The following is an 8807-nucleotide window of genomic DNA, read 5'->3' as shown; positions in this document are numbered from 1 at the left end:
CTCCGTGTGTCTCTCCGCAGCCACCCTCCGGTGCAGCAGGCAGAGTCTTTCTGCAGGGCCCCCTGAGGGCCTCTGCAGCTCCCACAGGGCTGCCTTGGAGGTTCCCAGGTCCAATCAGTGGTGGGGTCACATGTGCAGAACAGGGTCACCCATGCTCGAGAAATTACCGGGACCTGCTTAATGAAGAGCCACAGCTGGGCAGCTGCTCAGCACCATAGCCTGGTCAGGGACTGGCCCTTTGTATAGGTGAGGAAATGGACCCCGAGGAAGAGTCAGTATTAGTGGCAGAGCAAGGACCAAGCTCAGTTCTGGCATCTCCAAACCCATCACACTCCTCTGCTTCCTGCTTCTGTCCTCCCATGCAGGATCAGAGGCAAGAGGAGCTTCTCCTGGCTGCTACCTGCTTTTTGCCTCTGTCCTGATATGACCTGAGTGTCCATCATCCCCAAACATTCCCCTCGCCTCTCAGCAGCTGGCCAAGACTTGAAAGTCCCCCTGCTAGAGTCCCTAATGACTCAGACAGGAGGGCCCCGGTCTCCCGGAGGACCCGGTGAACCCACCATTGGCCTGATGGCCAGGTGGGTCCTGGGACGGTGTGAGGGAAGGCCCAGGCTCATGGCACCAAGGCTGCACTAAGGAAATAGAGGGCCAGCAGGCAAGGTGGCTGCAGCTCAGAGAGGGCAGCTTGAAGCACCCGTGGGTGAGTACAGACGTGCAAGGCCTCCACTTCCATCTTCCATCTAGGGACCCCCAGTCCATAGCTGATCAGGTTTCTGGGCCCCAAACTGGAACACATGGTCCAATATATCATGTTTAGACAGTGAGACAAAAGATTCAAAATCGGGACTTCCCTGGAAAATCCAGTCCCTCCTGTGGTCTTCAGGTGGGTGTTTGGTTGGGTTCAACTTCACGTGCGAGCTCCCGTCAACCACAGGTGGCTGGGGCCCAGGAAGGAGGCGCCTCTTGCAAAGGCGCCCTTGAGAGACACGCTCTCCCCAGGGCAGGCGGCCCCAACTACTTCTCAGCTCCTGTGGTAAACTCGAGAAGATCAAGGGAGAACGAACCTGTCACCTCCTCCTGCTCCTCCGCCCTCCCCCCACCCCCCGCCCCGTCTTCATTCTGTCTCCCCTCAGCCCTGATTTGCTCTCTCTTCCCAGCTCACTGCATGCCTGAAGTGCCCAGTGAGTCCTCCCACTTTGCAGATGAAGAAATGGAGGTCTTCGGGGGACTTCCCTGGTGGTCCGGTAGGTAAGACTCTGCTCCTAATGCAGGGGACCTGGGTTGGATCCCGGGTCAGGGAACTAGATGCCACATGCATGCCACAACGAAGATCCCACATGCCACAACTAAGACCTGGTGCAGCCAAAATAAATAAATAAATAAATATTTTTTTAAAAAGAGAGAGAAAGAAATGGGGGTCTTCAGGGCATAAGGACACTTTCCAAGATCATAGAAGACAGGTTAGCCGGAAAGTTTCTATAATTTAAGACTCAATCTGGCAGCCTGTCTGTCCCCGAGAAGGCCTGGCACCATGTGTCCAGTGCTGAGTTGGGCACCATGGGAATTAAAACACAAAAGAACAAAATTCCTACTCAAGAGGTATGTGGTCTACATGTGGAGATAAAGCTAGAAAACAGAGTAGGGACTGAAATGCAGCCCCAGCTCTGCTCTCCAAGTTGCAGTTGCCCTGGTAGGGGTTGGAAGAGACGCCTTTTTAAAACTTGCACCAAAGGTACTCTGTGGACGAGGAAAGACCTTCAGAGGTGAGATTCCCCAGGACTGGGCAAGCTAGACAGACAGAGTTGTTTGATGTTGAGACAATTGGTGGTAATAGGGAGCCACTGTGTGTCATGGAGCTACTGAGTACCGAGACAGGCTGGGGGAAGCCAGCAGTGAGAGGGGCTGCCGGATGCACTGGAGAGGGAGAGCCTGGGAGGAGGCGTGTCACAGCCCACAGCCAATGCGGTGATGATGGGGACAGCCCAGAGCTGGGGCTGACGATGAAGTTAGCCCCACCCCCAGCCCAGGCCATCACCCACGTTCACAGGGCCACTTACAGCGGCTCCTCCCCAGCACTTAGCCCAGTGGTAACTTAACATCCATGTGTGGTCACCTGATGAAGGTCTGTGGACCTTCCCCTCCCCCACCCCCGGACTGAATGCTCTGCGGCGGCAGGGGTTGTATATTTTTCTGTCTTTGTTTTTTGTTTAATTGGAGTATAGTTGATTTACAATGTTGTGTTACTTTCTGCTGTACAGCAAAGTGAATCAGTTATACATATACATGTATCCACTCTTTTTTAGATACTTTTCCCATGTATGTCATTACAGAGTATTGAGTAGAGTTCCCTGTGCTATACAGTAGGTCTTTATTAGTTATTGTTTTATATATAGTAGGGCATATATGTCAATCCCTATCTCCCAATGTATCCTTCCCCTATTTTTTAGTCTTGTATCCCCAGCACTTAGAAGTCACTCCACAGGGCTTCCCTGGTGGCGCAGTGGTTAAGAATCCGCCTGTCAATGCAAGGGACATGGGTTCGAGCCCTGGTCCGGGAAGATCCCACATGCCGCGGAGCAACTAAGCCCGTGCGCCACAACTACTGAGCCTGCGCTCTAGAGCCCGCGTGCCACAACTAGTGAGCCCATGAGCCACAACTACTGAAGCCTGTGCACCTAGAGCCCGCGCACTGCAACGAAGAGTAACCCTCGCTCGCGCAACTAGAGAAAGCCCGCATGCAGCAATGAAGACCCAACGCAGCCAAAAATAAAATAAATAAATAAATTTATTAAAAAAAAAAAAAAGAAGTCACTCCACAAATGACCATTGAATGAATGAAAGAATGAATGAATGAGGGAAAAAGTGATCAGTGACCAAACTGGTCACTTTGATAAAGGAGTTTTATATTTGCTTTCAGTTTTCCAATATCCACTTTCTCGGTGAGTGAAATGATATGTTTTTCTCTTTCCCTCTGCTTCCAAAGGTAGAGTAATAGTAACACTTTTTAAAAAGATTGGTGGGACTTCCCTGGTGGTGCAGTGGTTAAAAATCTGCCTGCCAATGCAGGGGGCACAGGTTCGATCCCAGGTCCGGGAAGATCCCACATGCCACGGAGCAACTTGGCCCGAGCGCCACAACTACTGAGCCTGCACTCTAGAGCCTGTGAGCCACAACTACTGAAGCCCGCGCGCCTAGAGCCCGTGCTCTGCAACAAGAGAGGCCACCATGATGAGAAGCCCGCTCACCACAACGAAGAGTACACCCTGCTCACCGCAAATAAAGAAAGCCCATGCACATCAATGAAGACCCAACACGGCCAAAAATAAAAATAAATAAATAAATAAATTTGGACCAAAAAAAAAGATTGGTATTCCTCTGGAATCTTTTTTTGTTCTTTTTTTTCCTCTTTCAGCCTCTGACCATGAAAGTAAAACATGGTCATTATAGGAATTTTTTAAGTAGAAAAAAGCATAAAGAAGCTGGAAAAAAAAAATTACTCATGACCCCATCATGAAGACGCTTCAATAGTCAGTTTGTTGGTGTATTTCCTTCAGGACTCTGACATCTCTTAGGGGCAGAATAAGATTTCAAAGGCCTTGGCCTCAGGACTTGTTCTCAGGCCTCCTTCCCAGCTGCCTCACTCACAGCCATTTCTCCAATTTACCAGGGAACAATTCCTTACCCTTCTCCCCTGCTCTAGTCCTAGCGCTATCCCAAGGCCTTGACGAGCCTTGGGAAGGCTGCCCTCCACTTAATGATGGAAATGAAGAAGCGACTTTGGACTTGAGCTTTTCCCCTGTAGCTGGCAGCCAAGCTCTCCTGGTGCTGGGTGTCAGGTGTATGGGTGTTTGGCATTATGTTAATCTCTTGCACTATTATTCTTTTCCAATTTTTCTGTCCCTTTCCAGACTAGCTGACATTTCAAACAGTTGACTCAGCCATCAGCATGTCACTAAAATGAGTTGTGAAGTTTCTTCAAAATTACTTGCCTAAGACATTTATAATTTCTGGGTTTTCAAGATGGTGCTGTTCTTTGAGTCTCTCCTGGGAACAACACTGGTCCTTTGGAAGCCACAAAGGAAGCACAGGCAGGGGCGGAAAGAGGTTTCATCTGCATGCTCAATCTATACAATTGGTGACTGCAGCTGCAGGTGCTCTGAGGAGGACTCTGAGTCACGTCCAAGTTCACTGGGAAAAAGTAATGTGGTTGATTAGTTATGTCTGCCATGGAAATGGAATGGGGATGGGGAATGGAATGTCTTTTGCCAGCCTGATTATAAGATGGTTAGGCCTGCAAGGAGCATAATGATTCCATGGTGAAAGCAAATTAAATTCAAAGTCAAATAATATGGGCTAAAATGAGTGATATTACTGGAGTTCCCATGAGGGAGAAATCAAAACCGGCTGGGAGGTCCTGAAAGGAAGTCAGACAATGGCTGGGCCAGGAGGAGATGAGAATACACTCCAGACTAAGGAAAGAACTTGAGGAAAGTACTACCATGACATGTTTCAGGGGGATGTGAAGAGACCAGCCTCTTCAAAGTCAACATAAAACTTTAGAATACGTGTAGCCAGAACTTACTGGGTAAGTTAAATCACATCTAGTACAGAGTAAAAATGCATTTAAACTTTTTAAAGTGATGACTACCTTTTTAAACTTGTGAAATGTTTAAAAATGCAAGGGGGTGGGGTGGTGTAAGAATGATATAACAAAAACTTATTCTTAATTTTTCATATATTGTCATATTTGTCCCATCTCTTTTTATTTTCAAAGAAATAAAATACTGTATGTAAAACTTCAATCCTTTTGACTGTCACCCCATCCAATTCCCCAGGAGCAACCACAATCACTATCAGAAACTTGAAGTCTGTCTTTCTAGACCATTTTAAATATTTTTACATACCAACCTATGTACATTTTTGACCTTTTTTTGACTTTTTTCATCCTTTTAGTTTCAAGAACTAATAATTCTCTACTTCAAATTAGCTCAAATACAACCCTCTCCTTGCCAACCATGTGTCCTCAGCCATTTTCTTTAGACCCCCTTGGGACCCTCCTGCCACTCCCATTACCTCCCCTCGCATTCCCCTGCCCCTCCCCCAATAAGCTGCCTCTCCCTTCTTGCAGAATAAACCTTGTACTTTTCTTTCTTCCCTTTCTCCAAGCCCACTCCACGTGATTTCCCCCTTGTTTTGAACTCCTCTAATACTGATATATAAAACCTGGCCGATATGACTACCCATTTTTATAAGTTGAAGGTTTCCACTGTATTAAGTATTTAGATGAATTAGAGAATGACCAAGAGGAGAGGCCAGATTTCTCTTGTATTCATCATACTCTACAACACAGAGCGAGGCTTAAAATAGGATCTTAACAGTTGCTTAATGGATGAATAAAGCCATTATGTAGAGTTTTTCTCTGTCAAGTGTCAGAGGCTGATAACCATCCCTCTTTTTCTAAATAATAGAAGGGATTCCTAACGTGGGGTCTACAGACCTTAAAGGGTTTGTCAATAGAACCATATTTCAGTATGATTGGATTCTTCTGTACTTCTATGTATTTATTTTATTCATTTAAAAACGTTATTCTGAGAAGGTGTACGAAAGCTTCGCTAGACTGCCAAAGGGATCCATGGCAACAACAACAACAAAAGGATAAAAATCCCTATACCCTTGATGTTTAGTTGGGCATGTTGCTGTGTAGAATAGAGATATACTTTCCAGTTTGTTCTGACAAGTGTAATGCTATAGAAATGGTGTTTGCAATTCCCTCAAAGAGTCCTTAAAAAGAAGGAATATATCCTTTCTCTCTTCCTCCCTTCTGCTTCCTGGATTCCAGACATAATGGCTGGAGCTCCAGTAGCTATCTTGGGCCTTGGGAATGGAAGCCACAGACGGTAGTGCAACAAGATAGAAGACCCGGTTCCTTGACAGCATGGAAGGCTGCACCAGCCCTAGGATGACTACCTCCAGACTTCTTACATATGAGAAGGAAATAAAATTCTAGTTTACTTAAGCTACTGTTATTCTGGGTTTATGTTACTTGCCACTAGGCGTAAGCCAAACTAATGCAGCAAGCCTTTCTGAAGATAAATCAAAAATGGTGTTGTTTATCTGAAGAGTTTTCAGAAATCATCTTTCATTCTAGAGAAAGAATCATTTCAGACCTAGACGATGACTCTTTCAGGGCCTAACCATATACGTAGTATTTTTTTTTTAAAGCTAGTTGTGTGGAAACATATTTTATTCAGTTTCCATTTTCTGACACAACTAGTAAACTTGGTAACTTTTTGAAATTCTCATTTTTCAGCCACTTCTTTAGTCTGCTTTTGTCTCCCCCAAAGAGCATTTATGAGTAGACTAGCTTGGTGCCCACCAACTCTTAATTTATGACAGTGGTTCTTTTAAGAACACGTCTTAAGTATTTTAAAAACCAAATAGTAAAGATTTTTCTGGCATGTCCATTATATTATTGATGGATTCAGAATATATGTATGATATAACCATCAATAACACACCTTTTTTTTTTAAGGATGCTGTGGTAACTGAAAGGTATAGAATAGCAGTGCCTTTCCTCAAAAAAAAATTATGATATAATTAGGGCAATAGACATGAAAAGATCAGTAGCATACAACATGTGTCATAAGAACAATGCAATCAGCAAGTGATAAGGTAATTCAGAAGAGGGAGCAACTACAGTCCTTGGAAGAAGGATACAGTTCTGATAAAGGAAAAAGAGCAATGACAATGAAGGCTAGAGAAAAGAAGGAAATGGGTCTACCAGTTGGCTGGGGGAGAAGTCTAGCTCAAATGACATCTCTGTAAAGCCCTTCCTGACTTCCCCAGGTGGAATTAATCCATCTTTCCACATAGCTATGTTTCTGTGTAGCTTTGTGTGTGTTTTTTTTAATTGAAGTGTAGTTGATTTACAATGTTGTGTTAATTTCTTCTGTACAGCAAAATGATTCAGTTACACATATATATATACATTCTTTTTTATATTCTTTTAAAATGGATAAAGAAGATGTGGTACATATATACAATGGAATACTACTCAGCCATAAAAAAGAATGAAATAATGCCATTGTCAGCAACATGGATGGACTTAGAGATTATCAAACTAAGTGAAGTAAGTCCATATAGCTTTGTGAATGCTTCTAATATCACAGGAGGGTGATACATCCTCATTTTTATAAGCCCCACACCTACATGAGCTTCTAAAGTTACCATGAATGAATATAATTTTTTATGAGTGTACATACTACATCTTTTAATGAACCATCCCCACTTAATATTTTCTTTAAAATTACATAAACAAGTCACATTTATTGTAGAATTATTTTAAGATATCTAAGTAGGGACTTCCATGGTGGTGCAGTGGTTAAGAATCCGCCTGCCAACGAAGGGGACACGGGTTCGAGCCCCTGCAGTCCCGGAAGATCCCACATACCGCGGAGCAACTAAGCCCATGCGCCACAACTACTGAGCCCGCGTGCTGCAACTACTGATGCCCGCGCGCTGAGAGCCCATGCTCTGCAGCAAGAGAAGCCACCGCAATGAGAAGCCCGCGCACCGCGACGAAGAGTAGCCCCCACTGGCCACAACTAGAGAAAGCCGGTGTGCAGCAACAAAGACCCAACACAGCCAAAAATAAATAAATAAATAAATAAATTGTTAAATAAGTTGTTGTAAATCTAGAATAACCATATTGAACTCATTGAAAGGCCAATTGTTTTAAAAAATAAAGTATCTAGGTAAACACAAAAAAGGAAATTAAAATTCCCATTTTTAATCCCACAATCCAAAGATAAGACAGAACCACTCTTAATATTTTAGTGTACATCCTCACACAGTCACACATATAGGTTTCACTTTTTTGATTCTGACCTGGAAATCTGGGTCTAATTTTTCTGGAATGGCCATCCCAATATCTGTAGAATGCATGAAGATATATACATTTCAGAGTGTTCTGACTGAAGCTGCCCTGAGCATGGACCCAGAAGCTGAGGTGGGCAGCCAGCTGGTGAAGTGAGCCAAGTCCTGAAAAAGACCATTGTTGCATCAAAGAAATGATAAGCACAGGAGGCTTTAGTGTATTACAGGCTTTGAGTGGAGAGAATGGAAAAGGCTTTCTCAGAGAGCTTAACGAATAACTCATCCTCAGGCAGCCACTGCTGAGGTTCCATTGTGAAACACTGTCATTTAATTGTCTCCCTTAATTAAAAAAATTACTGAGGTGAAATTCACATGATATAAAAAATTAGCCTTTTTTTTAAAGTGAGCAATTCAGTGGCATCCAATCATTCACAATGCCTTGCAGACACCACTTCTAAGTAGCTCCAAACTTTTTCCACCACTCCCAAGTAAAGCCCCACACCCAGTTTCACCTCATCGCACCTTTCCCCTAACCTCTGGCAACAACCCATCTGTGTTATGTCTCTATGGATTTATCTCTTCTGAATATTTTATGTAAAAGGAATCAAATAACATGTGACATTTTTGTCTGACTTCTTTCACTTAGCATAATATTTTCAAGATTCATCCACAGGGTAGCAAGTATTAGTTCTCCCTCTTTATGGATGAAAAATATTCCATCCTATGTATATAACAGAATTTGTTTATCCATTCATCTGTTGATGGACCTTTACTTTCGGCAAGGTACCTATAAAAGGAAAGATTTGCAGATCTGGGATTTACAGACAAGGTCTCATAGGGAGGGGGCAGCGGTTCATTTGGGGTCACATGTCAGCCCATATCACTCTCAGTTTGGGAGTGTCTAGTGCACTCAAGTGCCCCTGGGGTATAAC

This window comes from Balaenoptera borealis (genome assembly GCF_965194805.1).
Source record: "Balaenoptera borealis genome assembly, chromosome: 1".
Lineage (NCBI taxonomy): Eukaryota > Metazoa > Chordata > Mammalia > Artiodactyla > Balaenopteridae > Balaenoptera > Balaenoptera borealis.
The sequence above is the reverse complement of the archived record's forward strand: the minus strand, read 5'-3'. Positions refer to the sequence as shown.